Raw genomic sequence first — 15,721 nt, 5'->3', positions numbered from 1 at the left:
TTAAAGGGGGGGAAACTGGATGTGCATTTCCAAAATATAAGATGAAAAACAAATAAAATGAAACCTACCTACAGCAACAGTGTTTGTGTTGTGTAGGCTCCTATGACGTAAGTAATGGGCCCCACCTGCTCCCTAAAATATCACTGGTTTGCTCATTTCTATATACAGGGTGCCTACATTCTGCGTGGACTGGTTGCAAATGGTCAAATGGCTTTAGATACCTATTAGGTCCATAAATTGCCATATAGCATATATTCAACACAAAAAAACAGCGACAATTTGTTGTTGACGATATATTGCTGGCCCCATTACCTTCAGTAGCTTAGGGCCTCATCAAACCTAAATCCAGCTCTGATTGCTACAGTTTTCTTTTCTGATATTCTTTGCTGTTTTGTGTGTGCGGTGCCTGTGTCAACGGTCAATGTCCTGGCCTTAGTTAGAGGCTGTGGTGGGGACTTGGGAATTCGGGAAAGTCATTTAACTGCCCCCTCTCCCCGTTCCTGGTTTTAACACCAGGTTTGATGAGCCCCAGCTGTCCCTCACTACTTCCCTCTACAGCACAAACAGAAACCGCCTTATTGACCTTTGGTCCAGCTATTGGTCCGCTCAAAGCAGAATTGGCCCAAACCTGAAGAGGAACTCCCAAATGATAAGTTCTCTTCTGTTCAAGCCTCAAGGTGTCCTGGGCTCTCCTTTGTTGGAGGCATTTCAGCAGCCAGAGATGCTTGTGGCTGCCTCCTGTGTTGCAGATCTTGCAAAGACTGGGGTGGGGTTGTACTGGGTGACCTCCATTATCTTTTTCTAGCCCTATGATCCTATGAGTCAAGGGGGGGGGGTGTATGTTAGATCTGGAAGGGGCAACCACCACCCCATCAAACGTTTGTGATAAAAAACAGTAGAGGTAATTGATTCAAAGTTTCTTCTCAAACCCAGAGCTGCTTAGTTAGGTGAGCTGATCCACATACTTCTCTGCGGTCAATGGGTTTATCGGAAATAAGAATCTTAATATTAAAGCACTTTTTGTACACGTACCAGCTAGGGACTGAGATTTGCAGTTGTCACACACGTCATTTCACTGCCAAATGGTGAGGTGCAGCCATGAGTTGTGACTTTAAGAACTTTTGTGCGCACAGAACTACAAGATGGCTGGTCATTATTAACTTCCAAGATCAGAGAATCCTAGAACTGTAGAGTTGGAAGGGACCACAATATGGTTACCAGACGTCCCCATTTCCCGGGGACAGTCCCCGGATTTACAAATCTGTCCCTGGACAAAATCTGTCCCTGGAATGTCCCCGGATTTCATTTAATGTCCCCAGATTTATATTTTAAGTGTTGTAGGTTTATTAATAGGGAATGAATGCTGTGTGATTGGTTCAACGGCACAAGACACATCATATGCGGACTTCTGGCGGGGCAAAATGGCAGGCGCCACAGCAGCAAGCAGCTCCTGAAGCCAGCCAGAGCCAACTGCGCTACTAGGCTGGCTCCGGGCTGCTGAGACTGCTGCTGCCACTGCCACTGCCACTGCCGAGGGGGAACCAAGGACGCCTGGAGCTTCAACTGGGGGAACTGCTGACCCCCCCCCCCGCCACAACCCAAATCAAGCCAGGAGCGAGAGCATCTGGCCACCCAGCTGACTGCTCAGTGGCGCTCCGGAGCCAGAAAACCCCCAGAGCCGACACAGGGAGAAGGAGGAGAGGAGAAGGAGAAGGAGAAGGAAGAGAGAGAAAGAGGAAGGAGAAGAAAGAGGGCAGCCCCAAACTTAGTGTGCTGCCACAGCCACAAAGAAGGAGAGGTAGGAGACCACTGGGAGGGCAAGGATACGTGGGCGAGCCCAGATCCGACCAGAGCCTACTCCACGGCGGCTAGCGCTCCAAGAGAGCAGGCTGGGGTCCAGAGGAAGGCCATGCAACAGAGGAGACCACAGAAGAGAAGGTATTACTTTTTAATATATATATATATATTAAAAAAACATTTGTAATAACTTTTTTTCCCCTCTTTTAAAAAAAAAATTGTTCCCGGATTCCTTGGAAAGAATCTGGTAACCTTAGATCACAAGGGACCATCTAGTCCAGATATGGCCAAACTTGGCCCTCCAGATGTTTTGGGACTACAACTCCCATCATCACTAGCTAACAGGATCAGTGGTCAGGGATGATGGGAATTGTAGTCCCAAAACATCTGGAGGGCTAAGTTGGGGCATGCCCAATCTAGTACAACCCCTCCTGCAAATGCAGAAGTATTTTGCCCAACATGGGGCTAAACTGACAGACTTTCCTGTTCCCCTCGGCATTGTATGGCTGATAGCGCCTGGCCATAGCAACCTTGAAATTAGCAACCGGGAGCATATATGACTGTTTTGAAATGATTTTAGATGTTCTTTATATATATTAAAAAATAGATGGTTTTTAGTTGTTTTAAAAAGGTTTTTATGTTATTTTAAAATTGCGTTGTTTTTAACATTTTGATTTTTGCTCCTTTAGGAGGAAGGCTGGAGAAGAAATTTAATACAGACAAATAAATATTGCTCAGCATACAGTAAGAACTGAGATGGGTGTGTGAGAGAGAGAGGGTTTTAATCCACATAGGGCAGCTAAAATAAGACACACTGGCTCCCAGCTAGTGCTCACTAGTGTTGCTGACATTTCCTGTAGAAAACCCCCAAGTGTGTGGTTTATGTGACAAGGGCTCCATCAGACACTGAGCTCGCTATGTGTGAGAGAGGCGGGGGGAAAGGGAAAGAAACCGTGCAGGCCCAGAAGGTAAGAATTTACTCAACTTGACGTCAAACTAACCACCAGCCTTGGGAGTTAACTCCAGAAATGTCAGCGCATGGACTCTGTGCTGTCATTCCTCGCTGAGGAAGCCCAGTGCAGTGAAGTTTAGATGTCATTCTCATCACCTGTGCCATGGGGGAGAGACGTCAGAGACTGCTTGTCTGCAGAAGTCAGGGGGTGGGGCGGCCCCTTCATCAGAAAGGCACCCTGGAGTCTCTGCAGGTATCTCGAAATGTCAACACAAAAGGCCAAGCAGGTGAAGACTCATGTCGAGAAGGTGAAGAGGGACTTCTCATGATTTTTCTCCCTCCCTCCCTCTTTCTCTGCAAAATTTTGCTTAGAAACCATACTGAAAACCACACAAGTCCCATCACCTTTCTCTGCTCGTCGGCTGTGGCTCAGCGGTAGAACATCTGCTTTGTGGTCAGAAGGTCTCTGCCCCGACCTGTCTGTGAGAGATTCCCAGAGACTGGTATTCAGAAGCAGACTGCCTCCAGCAGTGGAGGGAGAAGATAGCTAGTAGCCTTTGCTAGCCTTCTCCTACTCGAACTTGTCAAATCCCCTTTTACAGCCCTCCAAGTTGGTGGCCATCATTGCTGCTTGTAGGAGTGAGTCCCATATTTTCACCACGCACCATTTTGTTTGTGATCACTGTATTGTATCATTTTATGTTGCAAGAGGCGTTATCAGAATTCAAGGGCCCATTCCCGGCAGACGGAAACCCTCAAGGAGGGTGGGAATGTCCGAAGGGCCAGACAGAGAGCCTTGTGGTGGTATACTTTTGATCCACGGGTCTGAAATTCTCTCCCCCTCCCCTGAATTCAAATCATGCTTCATTGCTCCAAAGCAGAGAATGGTTTCAACATTTTCCCCCAAAATTGAATTATCAAATTCATTTTTCTGTGTCTTCCCCGATTCTTGATGCAGAACGTGGACGCCTAAAAATGGAATCCGAATAATCTGTGACATTTTGCTTTTGCTGAATCAGAGAATCAGAAAGCCGCAGGTACGCCAATGCTCTCTTAACCCCAAGTACCCAGAAGTGAGACATTTGCTAAGGTTGCATTTAACCAAATCTTCTCGTCTTAAATGTTCTCAGCTTCGTATCTTTAGGTCTGTACCTGGAAACCAAGTGTCATGATTCTGCACGAGACGGTGACCGCAGAGAGGGCCGCTTCCTTTGCAATGCGGTGTCATCCGTGTACATGGCATCCGGTTGTGAACGTCAAACCCCAGTGACGGACGGCCAATCTCTCAGCACATTTGAGAAGATAATCTCTGACAACGAGAGCGAGAAAAGATAACTCTAGCATCTGCCAAAATATAGAGACACTGAGTAGTATCCAAGTAAGCTACACTGAGAGTCAACCCACAGAAATAAGTGGACCGAAGTTAGTCATGTCCATGGTTTTCAAAGAGTCTACTCTGGGTAGGACGAACCAGTGGGAGACCTTGAGGTCTCAGATTTCAGCAGTGCCCTGGGCAAAATTCAGTGCTCCTGCATCTCACCTTCCATTCTCTAGCATAAGTTGTGGCTCCCCCAATGGTGACACTGAGCACTCAGTGTGGCTAAACTGGTTGTGCTCCCCTAAATGTGCCTCTGGACTAACATTGGATGCAATTGGAAATGGATGAATCTGTCCATTTCAGATTTTCCAGTTTGTAAATTCTATTCTCCACATTTCCCCATCAGTTTCTGGTTTTCTTTTTCTTTTTAAAAAAGTTATGAGTTTGTGGATACCAGACTCCCCTAAATCCCTGGGCCCAAGTAGGTGTTAGAATTTAATCAAGGCACATCTTAAAATATTGGCCAGGCCAGTTTTCTGATGAGTTAATCGCCTGGGAGATGAGCCATTTGGAGAACAAAGGGAAGGTAATGAGCCATTAGGAAAGTTGAAGGGGGAGCTCTGTACCAGATGGGAGACTGAGTTAGTTAGAAGACAGAGTGTAGAGTCTTAGAGTTGAATTTGAGGTGACAAGACCTAGGGGGAAATGTGGCAGACTGTTAAAGTCAGCAAGCTGGAGAGAGGGTCAGTGCACGATGGCTGATGTCTATTTGAATCTACCCCTGCAGTTATGGGAAAAGCAAGACCCTCTTGGGGTGTCAATGCTGTGAACCCCTCCACCATAGGCTCAGGTTGTAGATACAGTGGTACCTCGGGTTACATACGCTTCAGGTTACATACGCTTCAGGTTACAGACTCCGCTAACCAAGAAATAGTACCTCAGGTTAAGAACTTTGCTTCAGGATGAGAACAGAAATCGCACAACGGCGGCACAGCAACAGTGGGAGGCCCCATTAGCTAAAGTGGTGCTTCAGGTTAAGAACAGTTTCAGCTTAAGAACGGACCTCCGGAACGAATTAAGTTCTTAACCCAAGGTACCACTGTATGTGTAAAGAAACCATATATCATAAAGACACCCCAGTCTCTGCTGTGCCTTGCTTCAGAAAGGAAACATGGATCTTGAGTAAACGCCTGGAACCCCTGGAATATCGAATCACTTGGAGGTTGGGGTGAGATGCAACTACACACGTTTGTATGCCAGTTTCCTGATATGCACATTTTTGCAGAGCAATTTCCCCCCAATGCAAATCATTTCGGGATGCTATTTTCCCTAACATTTTATGTACTTTATGCACACTTTCTATGCATTTTTGTACACATTACTTGGCTGCGGAACTGCGTTGCGAAATGCAACCTGCTGTCTTGTAAGCGCCTTGTGCTACTCCCAGTTACAGCTGCACAGCTGCTGTTGCTTGCATTTTTAAACTTAAGCCAGGGAACTGGATTTGAGTAGAGGAGTCAAGGTCACATAGACATTTGATTGAGGAACCAGTGGCCCTCCAGAAATCGTTGGCACTCTAACCTCCATCAGCCCCAGGTTCCCCATCTCTGAACAAGGCCATCACTTGCCTTTAGTGCCACCAGCTCCCTCAACCACAATTCTGTCTTCTTTTGGTGTAGGAATGAGGAACCTGCTGCCCTCCAGACATTGTTGGATTTCAACCTCCATCAGCGCCTGTCAGGATGGCCATTGCTCATGGATGATGGGAGTTATACTCCATCAACAGTTGGAGGGCATTGCAGGCTCCTGAGCCTTGCCATGAATGGAACATACTTGCAAACCTCCTCCCCACCCTGGCATGCTAGATTTCTACATGCAGGGAAGGTGGTAGGGATGGACAGCTCTTTCAGTTCCTTCCGGGTTTCCTCCCACTCTTTCCCCAAGGGCGCACAGATTCACCTATGGTGGGAATGCCCAAAGGTACACCTGTTTTGTTTACTATACAGTCGTACCTTGGTTTTCGAACAGCTTAGTTCTCGAATGTTTTGGCTCCAGAACGCCGCAAACCCGGAAGTGAGTGTTCTGGTTTGCGAAGTATTTTTGGAAGCCGAATGTCCGACGTGGCTTCCACGGCTTCCGACTGGCTGCAGGGGCTTCCTTCAGCCAATCAGAAGCTGTGCTTTGGTTTCTGAATGTTTTGGAAGTCGAACGGACTTCAGGAACGGATTCTGTTTGACTTCCCAGGTACGACTGTATTAACCGACCTCATATCATAAAGGTATTGACATGGAGCCTGGTTTACTCTATATTTAGTATAAGTATAAGTATAAGTATAAGTATAAGTATAAGTATAAGTATAAGTATAAGTATACCACCTTATGCCCATAGATCTCAGGGTGGTTCACAATTTAGAGGTCATTATAAATATATCCCGTATAAGTTGTTAAATCATCTCCTAATGGTGGCCAGCATGAAGATAGCCTTCTGTTTGAAGAACGCTGATAAGGACTACCTGCAGAAGACCTGGAAGGGTCTATGGAAGGGTCTATGGAAGGGTCTATGGAAGGGTCTATGGTGTCTAATCTTGACTGATAAGCCCACGCAGTTGTAGGGTGATGCATGGTGAAAACCACAAAGATCATTCTGGTATGGAGTGGTTTATACCGATTTCATTTCTTAACTCTCATCTTCAGAAGAGTCTCAACTTTCTGTAGCTCATCACTGTGCTCTGGTAACTTCTGGACTGGATTGCTGCAACGCGCTCTATGTGGGGCACCCCATGAAGATGACTCAGAAGTGTCAACAGGCCCCAAATGCAGCAGCCAGGTCCCTGCCTGGGGGTTCCCTTCCGATCTCCTTGTTTTAAAAACAGCCGCACTGGCTGCTAGTTCGTTTCCGGGCGCAATTGAAGGTGCTCACATGGGTGTTTAAAGCCTTAAATGACTTCGGCCCCAAATATCTGGAAGACCGCCTCCTTCTCTACAGACTCTCAAGGGTACTGAGATGGCAGAAGGGATCTTCTTAGTATTTCCTCCACTCTAGGAAGTTTGAGTTGGGGGAATGGCCTGGAGCAGAGCCTTCTCTGGGGTGGCCCCTAAACTGTGACACTCTCTCCCCAAGGAGGTGAGTTTGGCACCTTCCTTACACAGCTTCCAGATATTGCTGAAGATGCACCTCTTCCCCCTGGCTTTCGACACTTGTGCGTTTTTACTGTATTTTATATTTTACTGTATTTTACCTCATTACTGTATTTTAATATTTTGTTGGAAGCCACCCAGAGTGGCTCGGGAAGCCCAGCCAGATGGGTGGGGTATAAATAATAAATTATTAAATAAATAAGTATTATTATTATTATTATTATTATTATTATTATTATTATTATTATTTTAGGATGCACCTTATTTATATGATTGCGAATCATTTTAAACTGATTTTAGTATTGTGTTTTAATGTTATATCCCTCCCTGGGTGATGGGCAGAGAATTAATAACAACAGCAAAGCAGCAGCAACTCTTTCTGGCTGAGCTACCTGAATTGAAAATATGTTGCTATTTTATGACTATATTTGTAATACTGAAACTGATTTGAACCTGTTGACTGATGCACTTTCCCCCCTTTGTATTATTTTGAATCAAAACACACACATATATCTGTATGTATATTTATATTTATATGTACTGTATATATTCTTCACATTCCTGCATGGAGTTTTGACTAGTACACTTTTTCTTTTTTGCAAGCAGTTTCCGTTAACGCGGTGCATTTTTTCATTGCATCCCATGCTAGCCCTACTCAGAGTAGACCCACTGAAGTTAATGGGAAGGGCTAAGTATGGTCCATTCATTTCAGTAGGCCTACACTGAGTAGAACTTACTTGGAAGCGACTCTTTTGTGTTATTTTCACCGGGTGGCAGCCCATTCTTGTTCAGTTCAGAGTGATCCCATTGAAATTAATGAACCTCACTAACTTATGTCTGCCAGTTTCAGTGATCTGTAGTCTATGCTAATCCTTGATCGAATGAAAAGGTATTGCAATCATGACTAAGGGGTCAGTCACAATCCCTGCTTGCCTTGCTACTTTCCCCTGGGGAAACCCAACGTTTACCACTAAATGGGAGAAAACATCAGTCACGTTTTCTCTGAATTGACGTATACTCTGATTTAGAGCTAAGAAGGCAGACCAAAGGTCCCTATTTTCTAGGGATATCCCTGATTTAGAGAAACCATCCTGGTTTCTGATTTGATCCCGAAATGTCCCACTTTTCCTTAGGATGTCCCTATTTTCATTGGAGAAATTTTGGAGGGTATGGAGTTATCCGACCCCTGAGCCATCTGAAGGCAATCCTGTATAGGGAAGGTTTATTTTTTTTAATGTTTAATGTTTTATTATGTTTTTATATATATGTTGGAAGCTGCCCAGAATGGCTGGGGAAACCCAGTAAGATGTGCACGGTATCACCTCCTGGCAAATAGAAGGGGAAGAAATGGAGGCAGTGAGAGATTTTACTTTCTTGGGCTCCATGATCACTGCAGATGGTGACAGCAGCCACGAAATTAAAAGACGCCTGCTTCTTGGGAGAAGGGCAATGACAGGCCTAGACAGCATCTTGAGAAGTAGAGACATCACCTTGCCAACAAAGGTCCGTATAGTTAAAGCTATGGTTTTCCCAGTAGTGATGTATGGAAGTGAGAGCTGGACCATAAAGATGGCTGATCGCCGAAGAATTGATGCTTTTGAATTATGGTGCTGGAGGAGACTCTTGAGAGTCCCATGGACTGCAAGAAGATCAAACCTCTCCATTCTGAAGGAAATCAGCCCTGAGTGCTCACTGGAAGGACAGATTGTGAAGCTGAGGCTCCAGTACTTTGGCCACCTCATGAGAAGAGAAGACTCCCTGGAGAAGACCCTGATGTTGGGAAAGATGGAGGGCACAAGGAGAAGGGGGCGACAGAGGACAAGATGGTTGGATAGTGTTTTCGAGGTTACCAGCATGAGTCTGACCAAGCTGCGGGGGGCAGTGGAGGACAGGAGTGCCTGGCGTTCTCTGGTCCATGGGGTCACGAAGAGTCGGACACAACTAAACGACTAAACAACAACAATCATTATGGAATGGGACGTCCCTATTTTCATTGGAGAAATGTTGGAGGGTTTCCAGTGGGGAAGCAGCACGGCAAAAACTGCTCAGACCCAATGTCTAGAAAGTAGGGAACAAGCGGGAAACCGCTCAAAACTCTACAATCTGTACAGTCTTTTCATTAAAATGAAAAGGTGACAGGGCCACAGGGAAGTCTGAGTGCAAAGATCAGCTCAGCTTCCAGCTATTGAATGCTATGAGATTTATCATAAAAAGGTTTTGTTTGCATTTAGTTCCCCTAACTAAAATAGTGAACTGCAAAAACCAAAACCCAAAACCAAACCAAAACAAAATAATTCGTAATATTGTTAGGAATTGTATGTACCTACATCCCAAAGGAACAGAAAAGACTCTTCATGTATGCGACAACAGCAGCACAGATGTTATTAGCCCAGAGATGGAAGGAAGGAGGAGTCCCTACCAGAGAGGAATGGCAAACCAAGCTGTTAGACTACGCCGAAATGGCAAAACTGACCAGAAAGCTCAGGAACCGAAAAGACAAAAACTTCAAGAAAGAATAGGGAAATTTTATAATTTATTTAGGAAACCATTGTAAGCAGATGGAAACATTTGCAGGGTTTTAATCTCACTTGTAATGTAACAAATACTATGGACAATATGGATAGATATAAAATATAGACTATGAAATAATATGCAGTTGAAAACATTGACAGTAGGACCCATGGGGGGGGGGAGTCCCGAGAGTCAGAGAAATCTTTCTGTAGGGATATGTATTTGGTTTTGTTATGAATTTCTATCTGTAAAAATCAAATAAAAATGATTTCACAAAAAAAGCACCTGTGCTTTCTAGTCATAGGACGAATGTAAGTGTGGACAAGCCCTCACTCAGGCCCCACAAAGCCATTAGGTCTACTCTGAGTAAGATTTACAGTACTTGGAAACAACTCATTGTCTCTCCGCCTGACCTACCTCACAGGGCTGCTATGTGGATAGAAATGGGGAGGAGGGAGAACACTGTCCACCATCTTGAGTTCCTTGGAGGAAGATGCAACCTATTAATGTAATAACAAACCCTAAAAGTAAAGGACCAATACCACCATGACTGATCCTTCCTTTTAACAGCAATCATACATGACGGCGATGCAGGGCTTTCAGATGTCCAAACTCTACGTTTCTGAACCCTCACCCTGTAAGGTTGGCTGATGTTGCTATCCCTGAATCACAAGATTTAAGGGCTGAGGGGGTTGGGCCCATTTTATTAGCCACATCTCTTCGCCAGCTTGATCCCACACACTATGCACCGTGGGAAGCGCTGTGGGTTAAACCACAGAGCCTAGGACTTGCCGATCAGAAGGTTGGCGGTTCGAATCCCTGCGACAGGGTGATCTCCCGTTGCTTGGTTCGCTTGGCGCTGCTCTGGTTAGTCATGCTGGCCACATGACCTGGAAGCTGTACGCCAGCTCCCTCAGCCAATAAAGCGAGATGAGCGCCGCAACCCCAGAGTCGGCCACGACTGGACCTGATGGTCAGGGGTCCCTTTACTATTATTATTATTATTAGTAGTATTATTATTATTATTATCCCCACAACAACCCTGTGAGGTAGGGTGAGGCAGACAGACAGTAACTGGCCAAGGTCACACCCAGCAAGTTTTGTGGCCAAGTGAAGATTTGAACCCAGGTCATCCAGGTCCTAGTCCGACACATTAACCGCTACACAACACTACATTTGGTCTTGCCAGGCGGGGGGAGAGAGAGCAGCAGGTCTTGCTGCCAACATGAGATTCTTAACTGACAGTCAGGCTGTCCTTAGGGGCTAGCCTTAGGGTGGGAAGTCAGTGTATGAATATTTTAAATATATAAGGTACAGTGGTACCTCAGGTTATAGACGCTTCAGGTTACAGACTCCGCTAACCCAGAAATAGTACCTCGGGTTAAGAACTTTACTTCAGGATGAGAACAGAAATCACGTGGCGGCAGCAGCAGGAGGCCCCATTAGCTAAAGTGGTACCTTGGGTTAAGAACAGTTTCAGGTTAAGAACGGACCTCCATAACAAATTAAGTTCTTAACCCGAGGTACCACTGTATGGTGAATCATCTGTTTGGCGAACCTCACTGTTACTCAGGTTTTGATTGGGGAAGAGCTCCCCCCTCTGCTTCCTATAGATACTACAGCTAATTGAACATTTTATCCCCTTTTCCAGCCATAAAGGCAAAGGTAAAGGGACCCCTGGCCGACTCTGGGGTTGCGGCACTCATCTCGCTTTACTGGCCGAGGGAGCCGGTGTACAGCTTCCAGGTCATGTGGCCAGCATGACTAAGCTGCTTCTAGCGAACCAGAGCAGCGCACAGAAACACCGTTTACCTTCCCGCTGGAGTGGTACCTATTTATCTACATGCACTTTGACATGCTTTCGAACTGCTAGGTTGGCACGAGCAGGGACTGAACAATGGGAGCTCTGATAAATTAGTATTGCGGACCACCTAACAAAGTGGGCCTCTGTAGCAGTTTCTTTTTTTTTTTTTTATAATAATTTTTATTAATTTCCACACATATAATAAAGAACAATGTAAAACAGTATCACATCATACTCATCGGTTCTTACCCTTCTTTCTTTGACTTCCCCATACCTCCCCATCCCTGCATCCTTGTTTAATAATTCTTTAGCAACCCTTGAGTCCATTATCTTAGTTCCCTTTCATAAAAATTTCTTAAGTTTTTTGATTTACTGCTGCAATTCTTTACTTCTTACCCCCTGACATCCTAACATTCCTCAATTTTGCAATTATTTTTAAGATATATTTTGAAGTTCTTCCAGTCCTCTTCCACTGTCTCTTTCCCCTGGTCCCGGATTCTGCCCGTCATCTCGGCGAGTCCCATAAAGTCAATCACCTTTGTTTGCCATTCTTCCAGAGTAGGTAGTTCTTGCGTCTTCCAATACTTTGCCAGTAGAATTCTTGCTGCTGTAGTGGCATACATAAAGAAAGTCCTATCCTTCCTTGACACCACTTGGCCCACCATGCCCAAGAGGAAAGCCTCTGGTTTCTTAGGAAAAGTCCACTTAAGGACCTTCTTAATTTCATTATAGATCATTTCCCAGAAAGCTTTAACCTTTGGGCAGGTCCACCAAAGGTGGTAGAAAGTGCCTTCAGTCTCATTACATTTCCAACACTTATTATTAGGCAAATGATAAATTTTTGCAAGCTTGACTGGGGTCATGTACCATCGGTAGATCATTTTCATAATATTTTCTCTTAATGCATTGCATGCAGTAAATTTAATACCGGTGGTCCATAACTGTTCCCAGTCAGCAAACATAATATCATGACCGATATCTTGTGCCCATTTAATCATAGCTGATTTCACCGTTTCATCCTGTGTATTCCATTTTAGCAGCAAGTTATACATTTTTGATAAGTTCTTAGTATTGGATTCCAACAGTTCTGTTTCTAATTTTGACTTCTCTTTCTGAAATCCTATTTTCCTGTCCTGTTTAAATGTCTCATTTATCTGATGGTAATGCAGCCAATCTCGAACCTTAGGCTTTAGTTTCTCATAACTCTGAAGTTTCACCCTTTCACCATCATATTCTAAAATTTCATGATATTTTGGCCATTTAGAATCCATATTAAGCTTTTTTACTTCCCTAGCTTCCATTGGTGACACCCACCTAGGGGTTTTACTTTCCAGCAAATCTTTGTATCTAATCCAAACGTTATACAATGCTTTCCTTACAATATGGTTTTTAAAACTTTTATACACCTTTACCTTGTCGTACCATAAGTATGCATGCCAACCAAAACTATTGTCATACCCTTCCAGGTCCAAAATGTCAGTGTTCTCAAGAAGTAGCCAGTGTTTCAACCAGCAGAAAGCTGCTGATTCATAGTAAAGTCTTAAGTCCGGCAGGGCAAACCCCCCCCTCTGTAGCAGTTTCATGGCTGATGAAAGGATCTTATTATTCACCGGCTGTGTAATTTAGTTACAGAAGGCTGCAAGGTTTAACTCAACAGGAGACCCCTTAAAACTAATGGACCTTAAGTTAGTCAAGCATTTCTTCTGGGTATTACAGGCACGGACATCCCCAAGGGCATAAGGGGAAAAAAATTGTATGCAACCGCAGCTGTGAGGGTGCTTATTGCGACATATTGGAAAAATGACAAACTCCCTACCAGAGTTGAATGGTTATCCAAATTGACAGAATGTGCGGAATTAGCCTCTTTTTCGTAAAGAATCAGAGATAAGTCCAGACAGGAGTTCATTCTAGAATGGGGTAATTTCAAAAATTATTTGAAAAGCAACTGTAATCTAAACACGGTAGTTGCCTTTGAATGATTTCTGTAAATGATACATATGATGGAATATGATATCGAAATCGAAAAGAGAACTTTTATAAAATAGTAATAATAAATCAAAGCAAGATGTTTAATATAAAGGAAAATAGGGAGAGGATGAGAAGTCATTGGTTCGTGTGGAAAGCACGTAAGTTGAAATTGTACATATCCTTTGTGATATCTTTATTGGACTGACTGAAATGAAGATGACTACGTGTTGTATATATATGGAAAATGAATAATAAAGCATTTAAAACAAACAAACAAAAAAAGTTAGCCATGCCCATTTGTTTCAATGGGTCTACTCTGAAGAGGACTAACCTTGTATATAATGCAGAATTCCCACTGGAAGGAGATAATATAATGTATGTAAAAATCCCAAACAAAAAAATGAATTTAAAAATAAATAAAAAATAATGCAGAATTCCCTCAAAGGCGGAGCTAGCTGCTCTGGCACCTGCCTTCACTGCCTTCAGTGGCTTAAAATGTGGGTTTCACAAATTCTTTGCCCTTCAGGCGCTGGTGGTAAGCTCTGCAAGACCGCCGGGCTGTGCTCTCTTGGAAGCAGGGTGCTGAGCTAGATGGACTTTTAGTAAAATCTTCTGACACTCTTGACTGAACTTAGACAGAGGCCTCTGCTTGTCTCGGAAGCCTCATTCTGCAGAGAGCAAAGCTTGCAGGCCTCATCTGAGAACAGGAAGAGAAATTGTGCTGATACCAGTACCTCTAAAAAGGTAAAGTCCCTCTTCATCACACCAGCAGATAAGATCAACGGTGGCAGCTTGTTAGCTATTTTAAGAGCCAGGAAGCTGCCAGATTTTTTTTTTTTTTGCGTAGGCAGGCTCTCTGCCTGAGCTGTTTCTTATGGAAAATGGGGTAGGAGGAGAAACAATGAAGGATGTCTGTCACCTAGCGAAGCCGCCAGCCGGCAGGTGTCTGTCTGCCAAGAGGAAGCATCTCGGGCTACCACAAGATGTTGTGTTGGCAACAGAAGGAGAGGGTGGCAAACACAACCACCATTGTCCTGCTTAAGAGCTTCCCAGAGGTCTGTTCACTTTGGGGGAAAGGATGCATATCATATAAAATAAAATAAAATAATTTTTACATCCTTAAAATATCAGTTACTTCCATTCTTCTCTTTCCATGGTTCATTTTGCATACCACAAATCCCTGCATTTTTTACAGAAACTACACCATTCAGTGTCCAGGGACGTGGGTGGCGCTGTGGGTTAAACCACAGAGCCTAGGACTTGCTGATCAGAAGGCTGGCGGTTCGAATCCCTGCGACGGGGTGAGCTCCCGTTGCTCGGTCCCAACTCCTGCCAACCTAGCAGTTTGAAAGCACGTCAGAGTGCAAGTAGATAAATAGGTACCACTCCGGCGGGAAGGTAAACTGCGTTTCCGTGCGCTGCTCTGCTTCGCCAGAAGCGGCTTAGTCATGCTGGCCACATGACCTGGAAGCTGTCTGCGAACAAACGCCGGCTCCCTCGGCATATAGAGCGAGATGAGCACGTAACCCCAGAGTCGGCCACGACTGGACCTAATGGTCAGGGGTCCCTTTACCTTTACCTTTATACCATTCAGTATTCCATCAATCAAAACTTATTTACGCTGTTGAATCTATCTTAATGCTGCCAGCATTTTCAGCTGTACACAGTTATTTCCCATATATTCAATAAACGTTTTCCAATCTTCTCTAAACGTATGTTCTTCTTGTTTTCTTATTCTATATGTTAAGTCTGCAAGCTGTGTATATTCTGTCAACTTAAGTTGCTACTCTTCTTTGGTTGGGACCTCGCTCGTTTTCCATTTGAGGGCTAACAAAACACGGGCTGCAGTAGTGGCATACATAAATAACCTTTTTTGACACCTGGGAATTTCAGTCTGAATTATCCCCAACAGAAAGGACTCTGGGTTTGGGGATGGGGGAAGTACTTTAAAACATTTTTTCCCCCAATTCATTATGGATCATTTCCCAATACAGTGGTACCTTGGGTTACATACGCTTCAGGTTACATACACTTCAGGTTACAGACTCTGCTAACCCAGAAATAGTGCTTCAGGTTAAGAACTTTGCTTCAGGATGAGAACAGAAATCGCGTGGCGGCGGCAGGAGGCCCCATTAGATAAAGTGGCGCTTCAGGTTAAGAACAGTTTCAGGTTAAAAACGGACCTCCGGAACGAAATAAGTACTTAACCCGAGGTACCACTGTACGCTTTTACA

This window comes from Podarcis cretensis (assembly GCF_951804945.1).
Source record: "Podarcis cretensis genome assembly, chromosome: 8".
NCBI classification, from domain to species: domain Eukaryota; kingdom Metazoa; phylum Chordata; class Lepidosauria; order Squamata; family Lacertidae; genus Podarcis; species Podarcis cretensis.
Note: the sequence above shows the minus strand (reverse complement) of the source record.